Genomic DNA, 20,893 nt, shown 5'->3' with positions numbered 1-20,893 from the left:
GGGTTATTTGGAGAGACATGGAAGAGGCCTTTGTCCTGCAGTGAGTGTAATGAATCTGATGATGCTTATGGTGATGAATAGTAGCAGTAAGATGCATGTGTTAATTGTGTTACTCCCTTTTTGATTGTCTTTTGCTACAGCAGGGTTGTGCAGTGACTCAAATAAAGAAAAAATTAGCCACCTTTTTAACCATTATTAACAAAGGAAATGCTATAGCATTTAGGCGGCGGGTTTTGCCATCTAGGCTGTAATTCCGATGTCTTTCCTGCGTTTAAATTTGGTATCCATCGCGATCACTATTTTATGTGGACCGGAACATTTAGAGCACTTGTAGAAAGACTCCGACCAGCATCCTTCCTATACGTGAGTTTTTTTTAGGCCATTAATGTATGGAAAAAAAGAGAGGAGAGCCAAGGACGACATCTTTGGTGCTTGCTGTGATACACTGTAAGCAAAAAAACACCCAAAAGGGAGTAAATGGCTTGTCCTCTAACGAACACCCAAAAGGAGTTTTTTTTTACTCCATATGTATGGTGTTTTTTATTTACTCCCTTATATAAGGGAGTTATTTTGGAGTATAAAGGGAGTTATATTGGAGTGAAAAGGGAGTAAATTTTTTACTACCCACAGAAATGGAGCCCAAAAATGGCGTCATGCTTATTTATCCCCATTCAGGCTCACTATTACAGCAGTGACAGCGGCGGAAACGGGCAGTAGCTCTGCGGGCCGCCGGCAACCCAACTTGGGAAACGGCGCTGCCCTAGACCCCGCGTCACGCATTCTTTCCGCCGTCTGCTAGCCCAGCGGCGGCGTACGCGGCAGGAGTCGTCCGCTTGTCGTCTCCTTTTGCTGGTCGAGCTCGTTACGTTGGCCATGTTCGCAGATAAAGGGATGTAACCTTATAATCAGTAGTTCAAAACTGAAAAGGAGACACTGGGTAGTTTTCACGGTCATGCACCACACTATATTTGACCCAAAACCAGAGCAGAAAAGATGAAAATACACCTGTTGGTAGTTTGGAATGGCAGTGTTTGATTTCATATATTCACTTCATTAAGGCTTGGATTTTAAACATGGCTGAGGAAAAATGTGGCCTCATGAGCTCAATCAAGAGCTCAGCGTTGACACTATGTTCTATCACAGTTCCTTGTCCATGCAACACATAATCTGCTGCAACACATTGCGAGGACCACACTGAAAAAAGCCTGTGAGAATTAGGCCTAAGCGGGGGCTGTAACGGGGTGGCGACACAAACCAAGGAAAGTTAAGTACGGTTAGAGCACTGGAGGCTTCACAGGAGCAATTCAATTATGTACCGTACTGTAGCGGAAAACGGCGACAAGCCGATAACTTGTACTGCGGCTGGCGCCCACGAAGGAGCAGAAGTCAGCAGAGATCCGGCGACGATGGTAACCAAGCAGTCTTCACTCACCGCCGTTATCAGACGACTGACCAGAAGCAGACGAGACGCTAGGTGGCGGGGCGGATTGCACAAAATGGTGTTTTTTACTCCAGTTCGGCATGGTGGAGTATTTGGCACAATTAACTCCCTTTCTAGACTGGAGTAAATGCTGGTAAATCCTCATTTTTACTCCCTTATTCCCTCATGGGAGTAAAATGGAGGACAGTTCACCTTTTTACTCCCCACTCATTGAGTAAATGTTTTCACAAATGGAGTAAAAAGGGTGGCCGCCACCCTTTTTACTCCCTTTTGAGTATATTTTTGTTTACAGTGTATATATAAAGGCAAAATGAGTAGCTATAAGCATGGGCCACTTGTTGAAGGCGGCTAGGATTACATGGGGTTCACAACAGTAGGACGCAAGTTAAAACAATGAACACTTCAGCATCATATTTATAAAAGATTTTATGGCATGCTTTTTCAAAGCACTCAAGGTGCAAGAATGTCAAGTTGGCTATCGCAGAAGTGCTTTTAGAAAGCGTGCCGATTTTGAACGAATAATTTAATGGGCGAGAAAAATCAAGCAGCGTCCGAGTACATAATACCTTCCACAATTAAGAACGCAAGCTGTTGATAGATAAGGGGCTACAGTTGCTGTGTAATGACTGACAAGACACATATAGGACACCTGGGTAAAAATATTGTTACGTCGCGTAGCGCCTTGCTGAGGAGATTGAGGAAGAAGTGGGAGACGCGCTCAGACTGATCTGGGTTCTTTGGGAACGTTGATGCTGTTGGGAAAGTTGAGCGCGTTCCTTCCTCGCATGTGTACGTCCAAAGGACTTCGTGATTTCTTCAACAAACCTGCTCCAGGTGGTGAGCGTTTCCTCGTCGTTGTCAAACCAAGTCGGAGCCGTGTCAGCAAGGAAGAAAACAACGTTGTATGCAGAGTTCCAACGGTTTGACTTGCTGCACCTTTCATAATGTCGGAGCCATTCTTCAACGTCCTATTCAGTCTCGCCGTGGAAACTGTGCGGATCTCGCTGATGGGGCAAGGTGGTCTCTTCTTCAGCTCGCTGTCCCTCGGTCTGCGTCGCTTGCGCGGTAGCCATTGAAAGGAACTCTTGAGGTGATAAAGCTGCAAACAGGCTACACGGCGGCTGCGACGGGGTACTGGCGAATCCAAGACGTGTTCACCCAGCACCTAGCATCAAATGTAGCGGTTGGAATGGGTTTATTACTGGTGAGAGCTCGACGAAACACAGCCTGCCGCAAAAGGCTCAGAGCCCAGATCAGTGTGCGCGCGCCTCCCTCTTCTTCCTAGAACTCTTCAGTAAGCCTATACGCTGCGTAACAATATTTACATCGTAAGTTCTACATCAATTGATACACACTGCTCTCTGTACTTTTTTCCTGGTGTTGCTCACAGATTGAACCGAATATACTCTGCGGCTTATTTGGGGTAAAGCAGCTTGGTGAAATTGCACAAAGGGACGAGCAGAACACAACTTGAATTGCTGCTTTGTGCAGTGGTGTTTTCTGTATTTTGCTGTCGTCCTTGTTCAATAGCGAAGTTTTACCAACGCCAGAGTGCTCATTTTTCAATATTCTGTTTAATAGTTACAGCGTCAGGTTAAGCCAACTATTATTTTTCATCCACCTTATTTCGGTGCCTACAACACATTGCTATAATCAGCCTGCGAAGTTTGCAACTGAAAGATTACTGCTTGTGTTACTTGGTTAAAAACCAATATTTGGCGCTTGTGACGTCATCAAAACTAAAGAATTAACCGGACTTTCGTGTATACGGCCGTATTTCGTTAATATACGCCCTATAATACTGACGACGTGAATTATGGAGAGTTCTTTAGGGAACGAAGCTTTTTCAATGCATTTATGCCTTGTTAACAAGCAAGCTTTCTGTTTGGCAAATGGAGAGGGTGAAAGTACTCAAACTGAATGGGGCCTGAATATTTTTGTCTCTTTAATATAGAGAGCATTGCAAACAAGACGTCAAGTGTTGTAAACAAATAGTAATATGCAAGGGAAGCAGTGTTAAAAATGTGTGAACTTCAGTAGAACACCAAATACAGACTAATCACATTACGCGGAGCACCATGAAACTACCGTCGTACCACTCGCAGCAGAGCGCGCAGAGTTTTTTGTTATGCATTGTACAATCATGCACATTGACTTTTTCCACTTACACTTTCGGAATGGCAAATCACTTATCTTTATTTTGTGAAAATCACTGACAGCGAGCCTCCACCGTGAGGCCGGACAACTCCCCTCTTGGCGCATTATGTTCATTGCACAAAATTATTTAGGCCGCCCGGTTAAAATATACCCCTTCTGTTACAGCCTCACAGCTTTCTTCTCGCAACACTCAGCTAACGTTTCTTTTAATAGAGCACACGGCAAGAAGAAAAGAAACTCCTTTGATTTCAACCATTTCGGAAAAGAACAGAACTTAGGGCAGATGCAAAGCAGGGAATCTGCGAATACATCCGAGCGTAAGTAAATGGGTTCAAATAAATGTATTCTCTACGCCACTGCAGGCCTTTTAGCAACGGCTCAACGTCAGCATTTCGGAGGCACCCACCGTGCAATAGCACATCACACATTTTGAAAAAAAATTGAAATACACGTTGTTATGTGGTTGGGAAATGTGCACGAAATTGGTCCTGTCGCAACTACACCACAAATATGAGCAGATAAGGGCCCCAATTAACCTATTGCTTGCTACTCTGAAATTAAAAATAAGCATATATGTTCGAGCAAACAAATTTAGCAGGCGGCAAGTGCAAGGAGGACGAGGGAATCAAGGAAGTAATCTACAACAATGCCGGCAGATGTAATGTTCGTATATGTCCACCATCGGTGCCGCTAAATAGGCAAATAATGAGGTTCATTGCAGGCACTCTCAGGTAAATTATAGTTGCAGATAACATGTGCAGGTGCACCGATAACGTGTATCCGAAGGCTTCGAGAATATCTGATACAAGCTGCTGCAGCTTACCCAGGAAGCGTTGCTTAATAACTGTTCTACAGCAAAAAAGCCGACTTGTCGAGCACCTCGGCAACAAGAGTGTTGTGAAAGCAACAACATATATGAAATCAGACACCATATCAAAGAGTAGAGCTCCGCAATTGAGCGTTACCATCCCAGAACTTTTACCCTTCAAGATCACTGCATTTTACCGATGGCTGTGCCGACCAAGATAATAACTTGGTATTGGAATACATTTGTCTTGTAGCAACTTCGGTGCACGCTTCTAAACAAAAAAAAATTCTATCACAGCAGTTTACTGAAAAGGCATTCCTTAGTTTTAATGAAGATTTGCTATTATGAACAACTCGGCCTATCCACAATTCGATCACGAACATGGGTTGGTGCCGTTGAAAAGCGTAAGCCCCTGCTGTACTCTTTTTTGCCGTCACATGAAATGAAATGCTCATGAAAAAGAGATGCATGTGTAAGGACATATAAGCGATATGCGACATTACTAGGCTTCAACAATGATTATTTTTCGTACATAAGAGTTTCTGATCTGGTGACAACATGCCACAATCCAAATCGAACACTACTACATTGGATCAGCCTACGATCGCATGCGGGGGAAGTTCGTTTGTCCACTTTTTGTTAGAAATAATAACTACAGAGACTGACCGGCATATCCGGCACGAAATAAAAAAAAATGGCGCTCTCGATGTGACAGCTGCCATGCACATCGATGTTTTCATGCCGGTTACCCATTGGCGCCGGCACACCATAGTAATTCGACCGCCCATCGTCGCAAATGAACTTTATGAAGCAGCAAGCAACAGAATGACGGCGACCGTTCTCTAGATGCAGGAGAGAACAGCTTGACGGCCGTGCAGCCGAGACCGTGTCGTGCGCTGAAAACGCAGTTTAAAAAGAGGTCAAGTCACACTTCCAGCAGTTCTCAAGCACACGAACCGCGATCTATATCGGTGATGTATAACGTCGCAGGAGCAACGTCATGCGCTAAGAAACACTGCGGACATCGTAGCAAATTTGAAAAGTTGTTCAGCTTCAAGCGCCAACGATATAATCACCATAAAGAGTTGCCCCTCTGTGCTCTTCATGACGATCCTTGCGGAAATTAGGAATTGTTGCAACAACCACAAATGGCTGGAAACAAAAACTTCGTGACACCGCCACTGCGCATGTCTTCCGTCTTTATCCACGACTGCGCCCCGCTGATCACTCCTCTCCTTGCTGTATACTTTCGCTCTTGCTCTTTCTATCTTTTTCTTTATCTCTTCCTCCCTTCTCTCGTTTCTGCCTCTTACTCGGAGCTTCTTTTGGCATTCCTTAGCTTCGCGCCTAGAAATACAACGGTCTTCATTACACAACCATTCAGGGTTAACGACTATCAAATATTCTTCTTCTTCTTCACCTCTTTATAATGGCACATACCCACGTGGGGGGATTGGCCAAGGTATAGTGGTATAAATAAGGAAATTTTCATAGGATTACGACAAAATATCGGAGCAAAACTTGAATTTTGAAAAATGTATTTATGAAAAACGACAGACCAATATTTGAAGTGGAATAACAAAGAACATTTTGGCCAGAATAATAAAAAAAAACTCCAAGACTTTTAAAGGAGTTAGCAAATCAAGCTACCAGTTGCAACTATGTAATCATGGAGATTCCCACAAATTTGACCCAATGCAAATCCTTTGGCGCTCGCTCCGAACGATAACAGCACTGGCAGAGAAAACGGGAGCCCTAACCTGGAGAGAGGGACTTCCAGGTAAATCTTTCTCTGAAGTGCGAACTTTGGACAATAGAGAAGGAAATGGTCCACAGATTCAACGTCCCCGTAAGAGTCACATAGGTTTTGCGGTGACCACCCACATCTGCATAGGTATAAATTTAAACTGGGAATCCTGCACCGCAGTCGCGTCATTGATACCTCACACTGCCTGGTTTTACACGAACGGACGTTCCATTTATACGCTAAGTGCTGATAATCAGTAGTATTTAGTAAGGGATCGCGTAAACTGGTTGATATGTGTTGGAACCGCTGAAACCTGGAGATCACCAGCAGACTGAAATTCGGGACGGGATACGTTACTAACCCGTCAAAAGCTGACCTTGCTAAATAATCAGCCACCTCGTTTGAATGAGTGCCTGCATGACCAGGAACCCAGACAAAACGGACCTCCTTTAAAGTGGACGGGACAAAAAATCGCAGGAAACGGCACAAAAAATCTTTTTGGGAAGTTTCAAGGGCGACTAAAACTGACAAACAATCAGCCAGGATGATAACGTGAGATACATGACAGAATTTTGTGCAGGGCCATTCCAAGAGCCAAAAATTCCGCAAAGAGGAATATAATCTGGGATGCGGACAGAATAGCTCTATGCCAAATCGTGCGAATAGATGCCAACTGCAGCTTTTTGGCAGCTGACGAAGGCATCGGTAGAAAGCACCACATGATGGGGAAATTCCCCTATATGACCAGAAAGAATGCCGTTTAAAATGTGTGTGGGCATTTGTTTTATCATGAGATGGGAAGATGTGGTCAAAATGGAATTCCACTGCTGCCTGCGTGTCGTCAACCCACTGCAAATAACTGAGATCAACAACAATCGGTGTTAAAAGTTTCTGCGTTAAGATAATTTGTGGCATTTGATATCGTGGCCAATGATGGTAAAAAAGTAAGGCCGGCTGAGACAGAAAAATAGGAGTACTGACATTAGTCATCGGGTCCAACGACCTGAGAAGAGTTTGCACCGTGAGTATTTTAAAGCGGGAAATTAAATCGGGCATACTGGGTTTGAAATCAAGCAGGGTGTTTGAAACTGATTTTGGGACACCAAGGCAGAGACGTAGACTACGCCTTTTTAGTAAGATTAAGCGTTGAACCTTGTAGTTTGCGCTACCAGCGAACAAAATGCAACCGAATTCAAGTATAGGTCTTACATAAGCTTTGTATAGTAACAATAATGCGTCGCGGCGCATCCCAAACCTTTTATTGGCGATTCGTGTCAGCCGGCCTAGAGCGCGTTCTCCTTTATGCACGTTGTTCTTTATATGAAGGCTTTATATATCTAAGGTTGGATGGTAACTAACACCTAGATATGTAACAGATTCCACCTGTGGAATCAGATTAGAGTGATGGGCTAATGAAATGTGGGAAGGCGTGTCTGGAGGAAATACCAATATGCCACATTTGTTAACATTCAGGGATAAATCAATACGGTGCAACCGAACTCCAAGAGCATCCAAATATCCGTGCAGAATCTGGTAAAGGGAATGGATATCCGTGGCCGAGGCGAAAAAAGCTATGTCATCTGCATAAACAAAAACTGTTATATCAGGACGGATGGGACTGTCACTGACCAAAACATTAAAAAGCAGCGGTGATAGTACCGAATCTTGCGGCACTCCTCTTGATTGATGATAAGTATTAGAACATAGGGTACCCTGTGCGCAGTAAAAGTATCTGTCCTTTAGAAATTCAGATATCCATGCATAAATGTAGGTTGGATGATGTAACTGCGCAAGTCTGTTAAGTAAAATAGTATGTTCTATACTATCATAGACTTTTGCAACATCAAGAGGCACCAAAGCTGAAAGTTCTCTTCTGCGTATCGTGAGCCGGATTCTATTCTCTAGATCCACATGCGCGGTCCATATAGAGCATCCGCGACGAAAGCCAATCTGTGCTGAGCTAAGGCCATTAATATCCTGAATATGATTTGTGAGACGACTGTGTACTACCCTTTCAATTAATTTGACTAAATTTGAAGTTAGCGAAATTGGCCGAATATTATCTAAGACGTACCCTTTACCTGCATCTTTCCTCAATAGAATAATTTTCGCTATCTTCCAAATGCTTGGAATCCATGAATTTTTCAATGAAGTATTGACAATATCTAAGAGGTTGCTTGTAAAATCCTGGCCTAAAATTTTAATCATCCAACAGTGACATCATTTTGTCCGGGAGCTGCAGGGTGCATCATTAACAACACTGAAAGGAGCTCTGATGCATCAACCTCGGTATAATCCGAAGAGGTTGTGATTGCGCGCAGAGGGACGTTTCTTTGAGTCTGGAAACGTACCGCTAGTCCATGAGCAATACTCTGCAGGGTTTCCTGAGCCTGTTGGGGTGATAACACTGTTGAAGAAGTGAGGTGAGGGACTGGAGAACTCTTGTTACGTTCCATAAATCTATACAGGGCCTTCCGATTACGAGGATTTAAAAGATAAGTGTTCAAATTTTGGTTATAGTCCTCCTTGGCTTTTGCAACTGTTCTTTTGAAAGATGCAGAGAAAAATTGGTAATTTAACCAATTTGCTGGACTCTGGTTGCAGGATAGCCTCTTCCAGGCCGCTTTTCTGCAACGATAGGCCTTCTCACATTCTTGTGTCCACCAGGGAGACGGCTGTTTATTAGAGGCTGCTGCGGGCACAGTGAATATTGCATGGTCTACTGCACTTTGCAAAAATGAAACCGCCTGCTGAGCTCTGTCATCCCGGCTAGTACTGACTATAGAGGCAAGTGAGGCGGACATCAAACTTTTATAAATATTGTGGTTGACAAATTTATGGTTTACACAACTATTTTTGTGCGGAGATAACCGGATAGTGAAAGTTATAGGAAAGTGGTCACTAGAAGTATCCGAATCTTCTGTGAACCAGTCAGTCACCTCAAGCCTACCTGCCGATAATGTTAAGTCAATGGCTGAGGGAGTACCACTCCGCATAAATGTTATATCTCTTGAATTACAGCAGTGTACAGCATTTGCAGACAGCCACGACCAGAGAAGCTGGCCGCAGGATTAAGTGCGACTTCCCCATTCACTGTGGTGGGAATTAAAATCTCCTGCAATAACTACACTGTTTGCGCGAGCCACCAAGCTGTCTAAGCAGTCTGCCCGGTGTACACCTAAAGGAAAGTAGGTATTAGCAATTGTAATATCAGCACACTGCGGAAATTAAATTTTGAGCGCTAAAAGCTCACAATCAGGGAGAAGAATTTTCTTAGAGATAGATGCCTGATGACATATGTGTTTAGAAAGCATGATTACCAATCCGCCTCCCCTACCAGCATTTCGATCAAATCTGAAAATTCAAAAGTTTTTCATTGAAAATCATTTATGAGGTGATAACCATGTTTCTTGTAAAAGCACGATATCAGGATTGTGTTTCTGAATAAGTAGTTCTAGATCTGGAAGAGAAGAGAGTAGGGAGCGGCCATTCCATTGTAACACTTTGATACCTGCCATTATTACAGACCAATTGAAGAGGCAGACACCGCCTCTTTGAGGATATCAATATTGGGAAGAAGTTTTGGTGGTCCTTTTCTAGCTTTCATCTGATGAGAACTGGATTTAGATGGTGACGAGGAAGCACGACGCTTCTGCGTAGGACACGACATTTCAACATCTGTTGAGCAGATATCGGTACAACATGCATTGCTAGGAAGAGAGATGTTAGGTGGGACCTGGGAAGCATCAGGAGGTGATGCTGAGCTGCTAGCAGTAGTGGCACAAACTGAAACAGACGCAGGCTTCGCTGCCAGAACGGATGGAGATGGTGACACAGATTGAACTGCAATAAATTGAGCCAACGTCTCAGAAAATGTGTTTAGCATTCGCTCAACAACATTGTTAAGGGCTTTTTCTGCAGTGGTGACAATGGAGGCAGTCAAGTTGGACTCAATATCCCTAACAGAAGCGCGCACACGACTAGCGTATGAATCCTTTTTCCTGTTAAGAAGAGCGTAAGCATCGGCTCTTGAGCACCGCTTATTGCTGCAGAGGCAACAATGAGGCTGCTCTGAGGTGCAGTTATCCGCAGCATTACCTTCGCCACACATACGGCAGCGGGTCTCTGACTTGCATGCTTTGCCGCTATGCCCGAACCGCCAGCAGTTGGTGCACTGAAGTGGGCGCGGTTGCAGAGTGTCTATACCATATGAAAATGCCACATACCCATGCGGGGGGATTGGCCAAGGTACGGTGGTGAATGCCAAGGAGGTATATGTGCGGGAAAAAAAACTAAGTAAAATAGTAGAATGTTTGAAATTAGAAAATATGTACGCATTGTTAAAAATCTTCAATAAATAAACAGATTAAATATTTCAGGAATAAAATAAAATACGCTTTTGGACATTCGGTGGAATTTTATATGGATTTAACACGGGAAGCGACGAGTTGCAATGATGTAATCATGAAGGCAGCCGAAAATAGTGCTTGACGAGAATCCCGTGGCGCTCGCACCAAACGAGAGCAGAACGGGTAGAGACAAAGGGAGTCCTAACCTCGAAAGAGGGACTTCCAAATACTGTTTTCTTTGAAATGCGAACCGCCGGCAAGAGAGGAGAAAATGGTCAATTGTTTCAACTTCTCTGCATGTGTTACAAAGGTTTGTCGTAGCGAACCCGCATCTGCATAAGTACAAGTTGAGGTGGGGGATTCTGCATCGCAAAAGCGTCATGGACACGTCCCACCACCTTGTCTTACATGAACGGACATTCCATGGGAACTTTAAATGTTGAAAGTCCACGGTATTCAGCAACGGATAACCCAAGCTGGCTGATATATGTTCGAATCGCTGGAAACGGGAGGTCTCCAACATAATAAGGTGCGGTACGGGATATATTACAGGGGCAGTGAGAGCTGACCTTGCCAATAAATCAGCCACCTCGTTGAAATACATTCCCGAATGACCAGGTACCCAGACAAAGCGGACCTCCCTTACTGTGCGCGGAACAAAAAACCTAAGGGAACGCATCAATAGAGAGGTGCCGGAAGTTTGGAGAGACTAAAACTGAAAGGCAGTCTGCAAGGATAAGTACCCGTGCTACATGCGTCAGAATTTTAAGAAGAGCCAAAGCAAGTGCCAAAAACTCTGCAAAGAATACAGAAGTGTAATCCGGGATACGAACGGAATAGCTGAAAGCCAGATCCTGTGAATATATTCCAATTGCCGCCTTCTCACAGCTCCCGGAAGCATCAGTGGACAGAACAGCATGACCTCGTTGCAAGGAGGTCAGATCGACCTGAAGCGGGGCCAACAGGTTCTGTGTAAACCTAACTTGCGTGAACTGATAACGTGGCCAGTGAGAAGAGAAAAACAGGTGTGGGTGGGATAGGAAAATGGGAGTGTTAACACAGGGGCCGGGTCAAAGGAACTGAGGAAAGTGCGCACCGTGAGCAGTTGGAAGCGGGAATATAGATCGGGAATACGGGCTTCCAGATAAAGGAGAGCATTGGAAGCCGATCTTGGGAGCCCTAGGCATAGCCGTAGGACTAGAGATGCGAAGTGCTGAAAAAAACGGGAAAATTCCGGAAAAAAACTCGTTTTTTTCCGTTTTTTTCAGAGCAGTTCGAAAAATTAGTCAAAATTTCCGCGAGGAAAAAATGTACAGAAATAAAGTTTACGCAACACGCAGTGCTGAATGCGAAACCGAAACACCGAACGTGAAACCGAAATTCCAATCGACGGCTGAGCAATCGCCATCGTGACCACGTAATGTCAGCTCCGCCGTCGGCGAAGCAAACGTTGGGCGAAGCTTCGTCGGCTGGATACAGTTTCTCTTGTTGTGGTGCTTGTTTTGTACTCTTTTCGCTTTTCTTCGCACCCCTGTGCAAAGTGTTGCGGAAATCCTCATTTATATCCATGTTGGAGCGAATTCTGCAATGGTGCGGCCACTTTCCAACGTGTGGATGCACTTCACGGTCGGGGAGACCGTTGGCGAGAAACGGGGACCCGCAGTCTGTAAGTACTGCAACAGCAGCTATGCTTTTCCCAATGCCACTCGCCTTTCTGGGCACATTGCTCAGTGCGTGAAATTCCCAAGAGAGGAAGTAACACCACGAAGCCGCTCTCCCAGCCCTTCATGTAGCACTCGTAGTTCAAGCGAAGCTCATGGCGTAGTAAACAGCACAGCGAGCAGCGCAGCGTCAGCGAGTGAAAGGGTGACTCAGTTCGTCGACACGATGACACCTCAAGCGCAGAAGAACGCCGATAAAGCGCTGGAAAAGGCGATATATGCTTCCAACTCTCCCTTCACCTTGGTTACAAATGACTACTGGGTGGCTGCATTTAAAGCACTCAGACCTTCTTACAAGCCCCCAAGCCGGCACAGCTTGGCTGGACCATTGCTCGACGCAGAATACGAGGCTGCTACCGTATCAGTGAAAAATTCCATTGAAAAGGCTTCATGCATCACCCTTGTCACTGACAGCTGGACAAACGTCGAAGGAGAATCGGTTATAAACTTTGTGCTGTGCACACCATCGCCACTGTTTTTCAAGTCAATCAACACCGGCACAAACAGGCATACCGCGGCCTACCTGAAAGAAGAAATCTGTGCAGTTATGAAATCGGTCGGTAGCTCAAAGGTAAAGGCGCTGGTAACCGCCAATGCCAGTATTATGAAAGCAGCATGGGCTCTCGTTATCAAGCGGTTTCCTCACGTTACAGCAATTGGTTGCGCAGCACACTCTCTGAACCTGCTGATGAATAATCTACTTACACTTGGCACAATTCAAGATGTGCATAAGCAGGCGAAAGATATCATCAAATACATTAAGAAAACTCACTTGGTGGTGGCCACACTCAAGGAAAGGCAGGCAACAAAGTACGGCAAAAGTGTGAGCTGCAGCCTGAAGCTTCCGAGCAAGACGAGATAGAGTGGTGTCTGTCTCTCCTTTGAAAGCCTTTTGCGAAACAAGGAGGTTTTGCAGGAAATTCCTATAATGGAGAACGTGAAGTTCGACAAGGCTCTTAGGGTTGTCGTCCTGGACGAAGAAGAGTTCTGGGTTGCATTGAAATCATGCCATACTTTGTTAGAACCCATCGCAAAGGCTATCAAAGCCGTAGAAAGTGACCAAGCCCTGTTGTCGGACGTCAAAAATTTGTTTCACAGTCTAGAAGAGGAGATTCAAACGAATCTGCAGTGCTCTGTTCTTCTGCAGAATGAACGGGATCTCGCCGAAAAAGCCTTAAATACACGCAAGGCGTTTACAGTTCGTCCTATACACTGTGCAGCAAACCTTCTTGACCCAAGATACAAGCGGTAAATCTTGACTGACGAGGAAGTCTTGTCAGCGTTTGACTGGATCTCTGAGCACAGTAAGCACATGAACCTCGAAGTCGGAAAAGTGTACTCCGACGTTGCAGAATACAGGACCAATGAAGGCATATGGTCAAGGTCCGGAATATGGGCCCCTGCTAACAACATGCGGCCTTCAACGTGGTGGGAGGGAATCTGCACCACTAAAACGGTGATGCCTCTGGCTCGAAACGTTTTACAGATTCCACCATCACCAGCTGCTTGTGAGCGAAACTGGTCCGACTTCGCCAACATTCATACTCTGCGTAGGAACAGGCTAAGTAATGACAAGGTGCAAAAGCTTGTTTTCGTGCACGCACATCTCAACATGATGAAGAAGGCTGCAGATGAAGCCAGTGATACTGACTCCGAATAAGTTGTATAAGTTCACCTTTTCACCGCCTTGGTCAATGTATCCAAAGTTGAAGCAATGACGAAGTAGCAGCCGCAGAAGAGGCATTAGAGTGATTTTTTTTATAAGTGCCATAACAGTTCCACAATGTCATGCCTATTTACAGAGAACAGACCGCTTTTGCTGGATGCTTCTATAATTCCTTCAATCTGTGAAATCCTTGCACTTGTTTGTGAAAAGGCAGGAAGAATTTCTTTTCTGTTATTTGCATTATGAGAGTTATGGCTCTTGACATTGACAATAAACCGTTGTCATGCGCAAAATAAATTTTGTTTCTTTTCCATTTTTTCCAAATTTTCGGAAAAAAACATGAAAAAAACCGTTTTTTTCCCGATTGTTCAAAATTTCCTGAAATTTTGCATCTCTACGTAGGACACGCCTTTCCAGTAAGGCTAAAGGCTGCAGCTTATAGTTTGAGCTGCCAGAGAACAGGACGCAACCGAATTCCAGAATAGGTCTCATATAAGCCTTATAGAGAATAAGTAAGGTGTCGCGACGCATGCCAAAGTTTTTATTGCCTACCCGTATCAGCCGGCCTAGAGCACATTGGCCTTTAATAACATTATTCTTAATATGCTGGCGCCAATCAAAACTTGGGTCGTAAGTAACACCTAGGTATTTAACCAACTACACCTGTGGAATTGGGGTGGAACGGTGGACTAGCGAGATGTACAAAGGGGTGCCTGGAGGAAATACCAGCACGCCACACTTGCTGTCATTAAGTGATAAACTAATTTGGTCCAACCAATCTTCAAGAGCAAACAGGTATGCCTGCAAAGACTGGTAAAGAGCATGAATGTTCTTTTCTGAGGCGAAAAAAGCTATATCGTCAGCGTATACAAATACTGTAGTGTTGGGATGAATGGGAATGTCTCGAACCAATATGTTAAAAAACAACGGTGACAGAACAGATCCTTGCGGCACACCTCTGGATTGGACATAGGTATTAGAACAGAAAGATCCGTCTGTACAGAAGAAGATCCTAGGTATTAGAACAGAAAGATCCGTCTGTACAGAAGAACATCCTCTCTTTTAAAAATTCACAAATCCAGGCAGAAATGTAGTGCGGTGGATGTAGCTGGGCAAGTTTGTTAAGAAGGACCGTATGTTCCACGCTGTCATAAGCCTTAGCAGCATCAAGTGTCACCAAGGCCGAAACTTCCCTCTTGCGCATTGAAAGTCTGATTCGGCTTTCTAGAACCACATGCGCGGTCCAAATGGAACAACCGCAACGAAAGCCAATTTGCGCAGAGCTGAGGCCATTTATGGCATTAACATGTTTTGTGAGGCGACTATGTACTACTCTTTCGATCAACTTGACTAAATTTGAGGTTAAAGCAATTGACCGTATTTTGTTTAATTGAAATCCTTTCTCTGCATTCTTCAAAAGCAAAATTATTTTCGCAATCTTCCAACTATGGGGAATCCACGTGTTTCCCAGTGACGCGTTGACGATATCTAGAAGATGAGTGGTGAAGTCTTCCGCTAAAATCTTCAACATACCCACAGTAACCCCATCAGATCCCGGGGCAGCAGACTGCATTGAAGAAACAATTGATAGGAGCTCCGACACATCAACCTCAGTATAGTCCGAGCTTGGGGCGAGTGTGTGTAAAGGTTCTGTTTTCTGCATCTGAAAACGCAAAGCCAGCCCCTGAGCGATTCGTTCAAGGTTTTGCTGAGCCTCCTGAGACAACACTATTGACTTAGTGTGGTTTGCGGCCAGAAAGTTCTTATTGTGCGCCATGAACCTATACAGAGCCTTCCTATTCTGGGGACTTCAGAGATACGTATTTAAATTTTGATTATATACCTCTCTAGCTCCTTCTTCTTCTTTGCTTCTTCTTGACCGATCTCCGCACACACTGGCGCGACTAAAGATTGAGTACGACAGAGACTGCTAGACACCTTTCAATAAAAGACGCAGGAAAACGTTTAAACTGAGATATATCGTTGAAAGAGCTACACTGAGGCGCGTGCTTTGCTGTACAAAATTTTCTTCTAGAAACAAGGCGACACCCATGCAAATCTTAATTTTATCTTTTTTTTGTATCTATTTTTACAATTATGGTTCTCTAAAATTTATTCTATTATATTATCTTTTCTCTCTTTTAGTCAGTGCAAAGTTGAACCATTATATGCGTTGCATTCGAATTCGCACATAAAGCCATCGTCCCGTCTTCGATCTCCCAGCTAACAGGTCCCCTGTCGTTGCGTTGTCCAATCTATTCCTTATTATTATTGCCTATTCCTTATTACTATTCCTTTTATTCCTCTGTAAACGTTCTCTTTCTAGCAGTTCACCGCCTGTATCTTGGCCACTGCCCCGTAGCGGGTATGCGCCATTTTATTTGAGGCCAACCAACCAACCAAAGCTGGAATGAACGGGAGTGCGTCTTCAACTCCTGGTATACTGACTGCGATTCAAGGTGTCCTACGGCTTTAAACCGATGATTCACTTCAGCAGAAAATTGTAGATAGTGGTACGAGGACTCCTGGGTATATATTATCTAATGTTCGGAATTATCAATTCCGCGTATATAGTCAACTCATTCACGCTATCGCGTCATATCCGTTAGGCGGAGCTGAAGGGTTCCCTCCAATTTTTTTTTTTCACTCCCGTGACCCGGATCTGCGATCACTTATTTCCCTAAGTAGACGTGTTCTCCTGCATACTTCTAGCGACTTGCTACCAAGTGCCTAGGCAGTTTCCTTCCAAGACTATGGAACTTTAGCTTTCTGCACAATAAATTGTAGACCCACCGTTCTGCTCTGCCTGTCGGGGTCACTGATCACGTTTTGCAATTTATCTCATGAGGTACCTAGTAACGCAACGGCACCAGCGAATCGCTACTAACAAAGGTATTCTCTACAAACTCGTATCCTTAACTGTTTCCCATCCAGCGGTCGGAATACCTCGTGTAAACGGGTGGTGAATAGCATTGCTGACATTTGGCTCAATGCCTGGCACCTTTTTTTTCCCGGCATTTTATTGCTGACATAACGGAGGGCAGTAACGGAAACTTTATGACGGAAATCAAACGGCAAAATATGAAAATAAAGCCAGCCAGTACCTTGAGCAGCATTTGTATAAGCCTTTGTTACCAACTAAGAATTTAGGAAAATGTCATGGCTAAACCTAGGGTCATTTTGCAACTACACGAAAGTATTAAACGAAGCGCGATGTTTCGCGTTGTTTTTGTTTTTTTAGTAATGCTTTAGTTCACGAGGTTCGAGCTCAAATTCAACTTTATTTCCTTTTAACAAGAAAAGGAAGGGCCAGGACTAAAAGTTGTGGAAACAGCTTGACGGTGTCTTGACCCCCTTAAAGTGTTGGAACAGCAGCATATAGGAGATAAAAATCAATTTGCATGTTCGTAGACAAAATTCGTCTATACTTGGCTAAAACATAAAACAACAGTACTCTAAGAAGCAATAAGGATTTGAATACAAAAGAAAACAGTTTCAACCTCAATACAACTATTTAGTACAGAAGAGTCTGATTTCGCTGTTTGACGCGCAAGCTGGAGCAAATCCGACAGTATGCAACCTATTCAACAATTTCGGTATTATGTAACGTAGGGACTGTATATATGAGTAGGTGCGAAGTACCAGAATCAGATATTTTTCTTTACGTCGTGTTTGTCTATTTCCAACATTTTCTCTTATGTCGGCAAGTAAGATGATAGCAGTGTGATTATATCTAATGTAAGATTTATAAGTTATTATCGGCCTGAAATCAAACAACTGGAATACATGAAGTACATCAAACTTAAAAAAAGGCTCTTGGGTGCGATGAAATAGTTAACGTCAGCGATATATCGTACGGCTCTTTTTTTGCAATAAATGTAATTTTGATAGATCAGTCACTGCCCTGGTACACCAAACTAAGGAACAATATTGTAAAAGTGGCGAGAGAAGAGCATTAGATAAAAGAAGTTTGATTCTTGAAGGTAAAAGATATCTCGTTCGTGCAATGGCGCCAACAGCTGATGATAATTTAGAATGAATATAATCTATGCGGTCATTCCAAGTTAGGTGCCGTGAAAAAACAGCTCCGAGAGCTCTCACCGAGTGTACAAGTTGAATTTGATCTGTTCCTAGCCTTATGTTTATATTTTCTAATAATTTCTTCCATTTCGATGAGTAACATACTGCTTTTGTTTTGCGTGTGTTAATTTTCAAGCAGTTTGCATTTACCCAAACATTTAAGTCATTTAACGCGGTATTTGCCCGTTCTTTAATGTCTGTTTCCGTGATCCCTCGCATAAAAATGGTTGTGTCATCAGCATAGGAATTGAATACTAAACCCTGGGTACAATGTCCCAGATCATTATATATATAAGAAATAAAAGTGGTTCGAGTATGCTTCCCTGTGGCACACCGCTAGGAATGGTTCGTGAAGAAGATTTAACGTTATTCATTTCTCCATATTGTTTTCTGTAAGGTATTACTTAAGTAGTACATGCGGTGTTCTGCGAATGCAGTACCTATGTAACTTTGAAAGAAAGATGTTATGACTTAGCAGGTCAAATGCATTAGAAAAATCGATTTAGATTCCTAGCACTATATGTTTATTTCTAAATGCTTCTATTATGATTTCATTTTGTGTTAGAAGTGCTGTTTCTGCTGAACGTGGTTTCCTAAAACCATGCTGATAGTCCAGGAGAAAAATATGTCGAGAAAAATATGATGTAATTCTGACGTGCAATATTTTTTTTAAACCTTTGGAAAATATTGGTAGTAGGCCGAGATAGCTCCATAGTTAGAAAACACATTTAGATCTCCAGATTTATATATTGGAACAAGTCATGCAATCTGCATTGCCTGTGGAAATACACCTGTAGACAGAATTACATTATATATAAAAGTGACGACGGGACAAATGATATCAAGTACGTGCTTCACAGGGAATAGCTGCAAGCCACATACATCCTCGGTTTTACTATTTTTGATGGTCCTGATTCCAAGTGACACCTCTGTACAACCAGTAGGAGAAAGAAAGAGAGATTGGGGGCTTACAAACTGAGACATGCACACGTCCATATCGCATACACTATTGCAACCAGAACCATCGCAGCGATCAGCCTGCTGTATGAAAAAAAAAAAAACTATTTAAGGCATCAGCTAATGGGTTGCCTTCAGTTCTTTTCCTTCATGAATAAATGTGTTTGGTATACTTGCTCGAGTGCGAGATCTCAATGGAGAATTCATGTTTCGCCAAGTACATCACACCGTTTTGCGCTGTCGTCAGAAAATATGTTTACAAAATATTCATTTCTTGCTGCGCGTAATCTAGGCGTAAGCCTATTGCGGTACGCCTTAAATTCAGAAAATGCTTGTATGTTCTTGTCTTTGATAAAATTGGCATATAAGGCATTTTGGGGTTTAATCGTTTTAAGTAGTTCTCCAGTTCGTCAAGGTTTCCGAGCTTTTTGGGTTTTTTTAATTGTATTAACGGAAAGTGTGTGTCATATAGAGCTTGGAACTTCTCAATAAACTTGCCATACGCGGTATCACTGTTTCCAGCTTCGTAAACAGAGTTCCATACTACGCTACCATCAGCACGACGAAAAAGACTCAAGATTGCCTGCTTTAATTTCTCGTATATATTTTCTTTGTTGCACTTTTTTAGCGATTTGGTAGGGTTTCCTTGCTAACATAACAGTTTGAAATGGTCACTAAGAGCAGTACACACGGCACTTGCGTTCACTAAATCTGCATTAATATTTTTGATGAATAACACATCTAATAATGAGGAAATGTCTCGAGTAACACGAGTGGGTTCTACTATGGCGTTCCAAAAACCGTTTGCATCGATGGTAATGCACAGCTTTCTTTGGGAGTATGTCGGCACGAGCATATTCAAATTTATATCGCCACCTAAATAGGGATCTAACCTGTTCTCGATGACGTAACTCAATAAATTCTCAAGAAAATGAATGAAATTGTCGATATTGCCAGAGGGCGGCCGGTATAAGACAGAATAGGCACTAACTTCTGCTCGTAAAGTAAGCACTTCATAATCTGGAGTGAATACATAGAATTTGGCCACTTCTTCACAGATAGTATTTTCTTGCACCAAAATGGCCTTCCCCACGCCTATCCAGGCGATTTCGCCAAAAAGACTGAGGTCTGACTGGCTCACCTAGTTTGTGTGAAGTTTACCTTGAGGGTTGACCACGTCCAAACTATACATGTGTGTGTGTGTGTGTGTGTGTGTGTGTGTGTGTGTGTGCGCGCGCGCGCGCGTGTGTGTGCACGTGTGTGCGTGTGTTCGTGCGTGCGTGTGCGTGTGTGCGTGCTTTCGTGTCTGCGTGCGTGTGTGCTTTCGTGTGGGCGTGCGTGCGTGGTGTGTGCGTGTGCGAGTGGGATTCGATCCCTGGGCGGCTTTAATAGATCAGCTTCGCTGGCCACTGCGCGAGAGCACTACGCTATCATCTCTGTTGTTCACGCCTTGTATTAAACTGCAACACAGAACACACTCGCTCTGTGGATTGCAAACCGTCGTCTTCATCAACTAATACTACTTTCAATCTAATAACGTCGCCAGACGTGCCGGCGACACAGCAAAGCAAAACAATGAGGCAGCCAGGATAAACACATATTTTCGGACATCTACTCGTTTTAAGCGCGCCCGCGTATAGCTCTGTGTGCATATTTCTGGTCAGCGGCGCCAACTGGAGTCTGGTTACGAGAAGCGACGCTATGGTGCTTCATGTCAGTGGCAAGAGGGGGTTAGGTTAGGGATATCCTGGACGGCGGAGGCAATTGCCCGCGTTCAGGGGCTCGATGAGCTCCTTCATTATGTGCTTTTGCTGAATATATTTGTCGACCAAGTTGACTATGTACCCAGTGGTTGGAGTCTCCATTTCAAGATTCGGTTGGTTGAAGCGGTGACGGCGGTGCAGTTTACAAGGCATTTCGAGCTCTCAAGGCCTACGTTGAGCAGGGTGGCCCTTGATGCCGAACCG

This window comes from Amblyomma mixtum, chromosome 5, assembly GCF_055824585.1.
Source record: "Amblyomma mixtum isolate Tamu chromosome 5, ASM5582458v1, whole genome shotgun sequence".
Lineage (NCBI taxonomy): Eukaryota > Metazoa > Arthropoda > Arachnida > Ixodida > Ixodidae > Amblyomma > Amblyomma mixtum.
The sequence above is the reverse complement of the archived record's forward strand: the minus strand, read 5'-3'. Positions refer to the sequence as shown.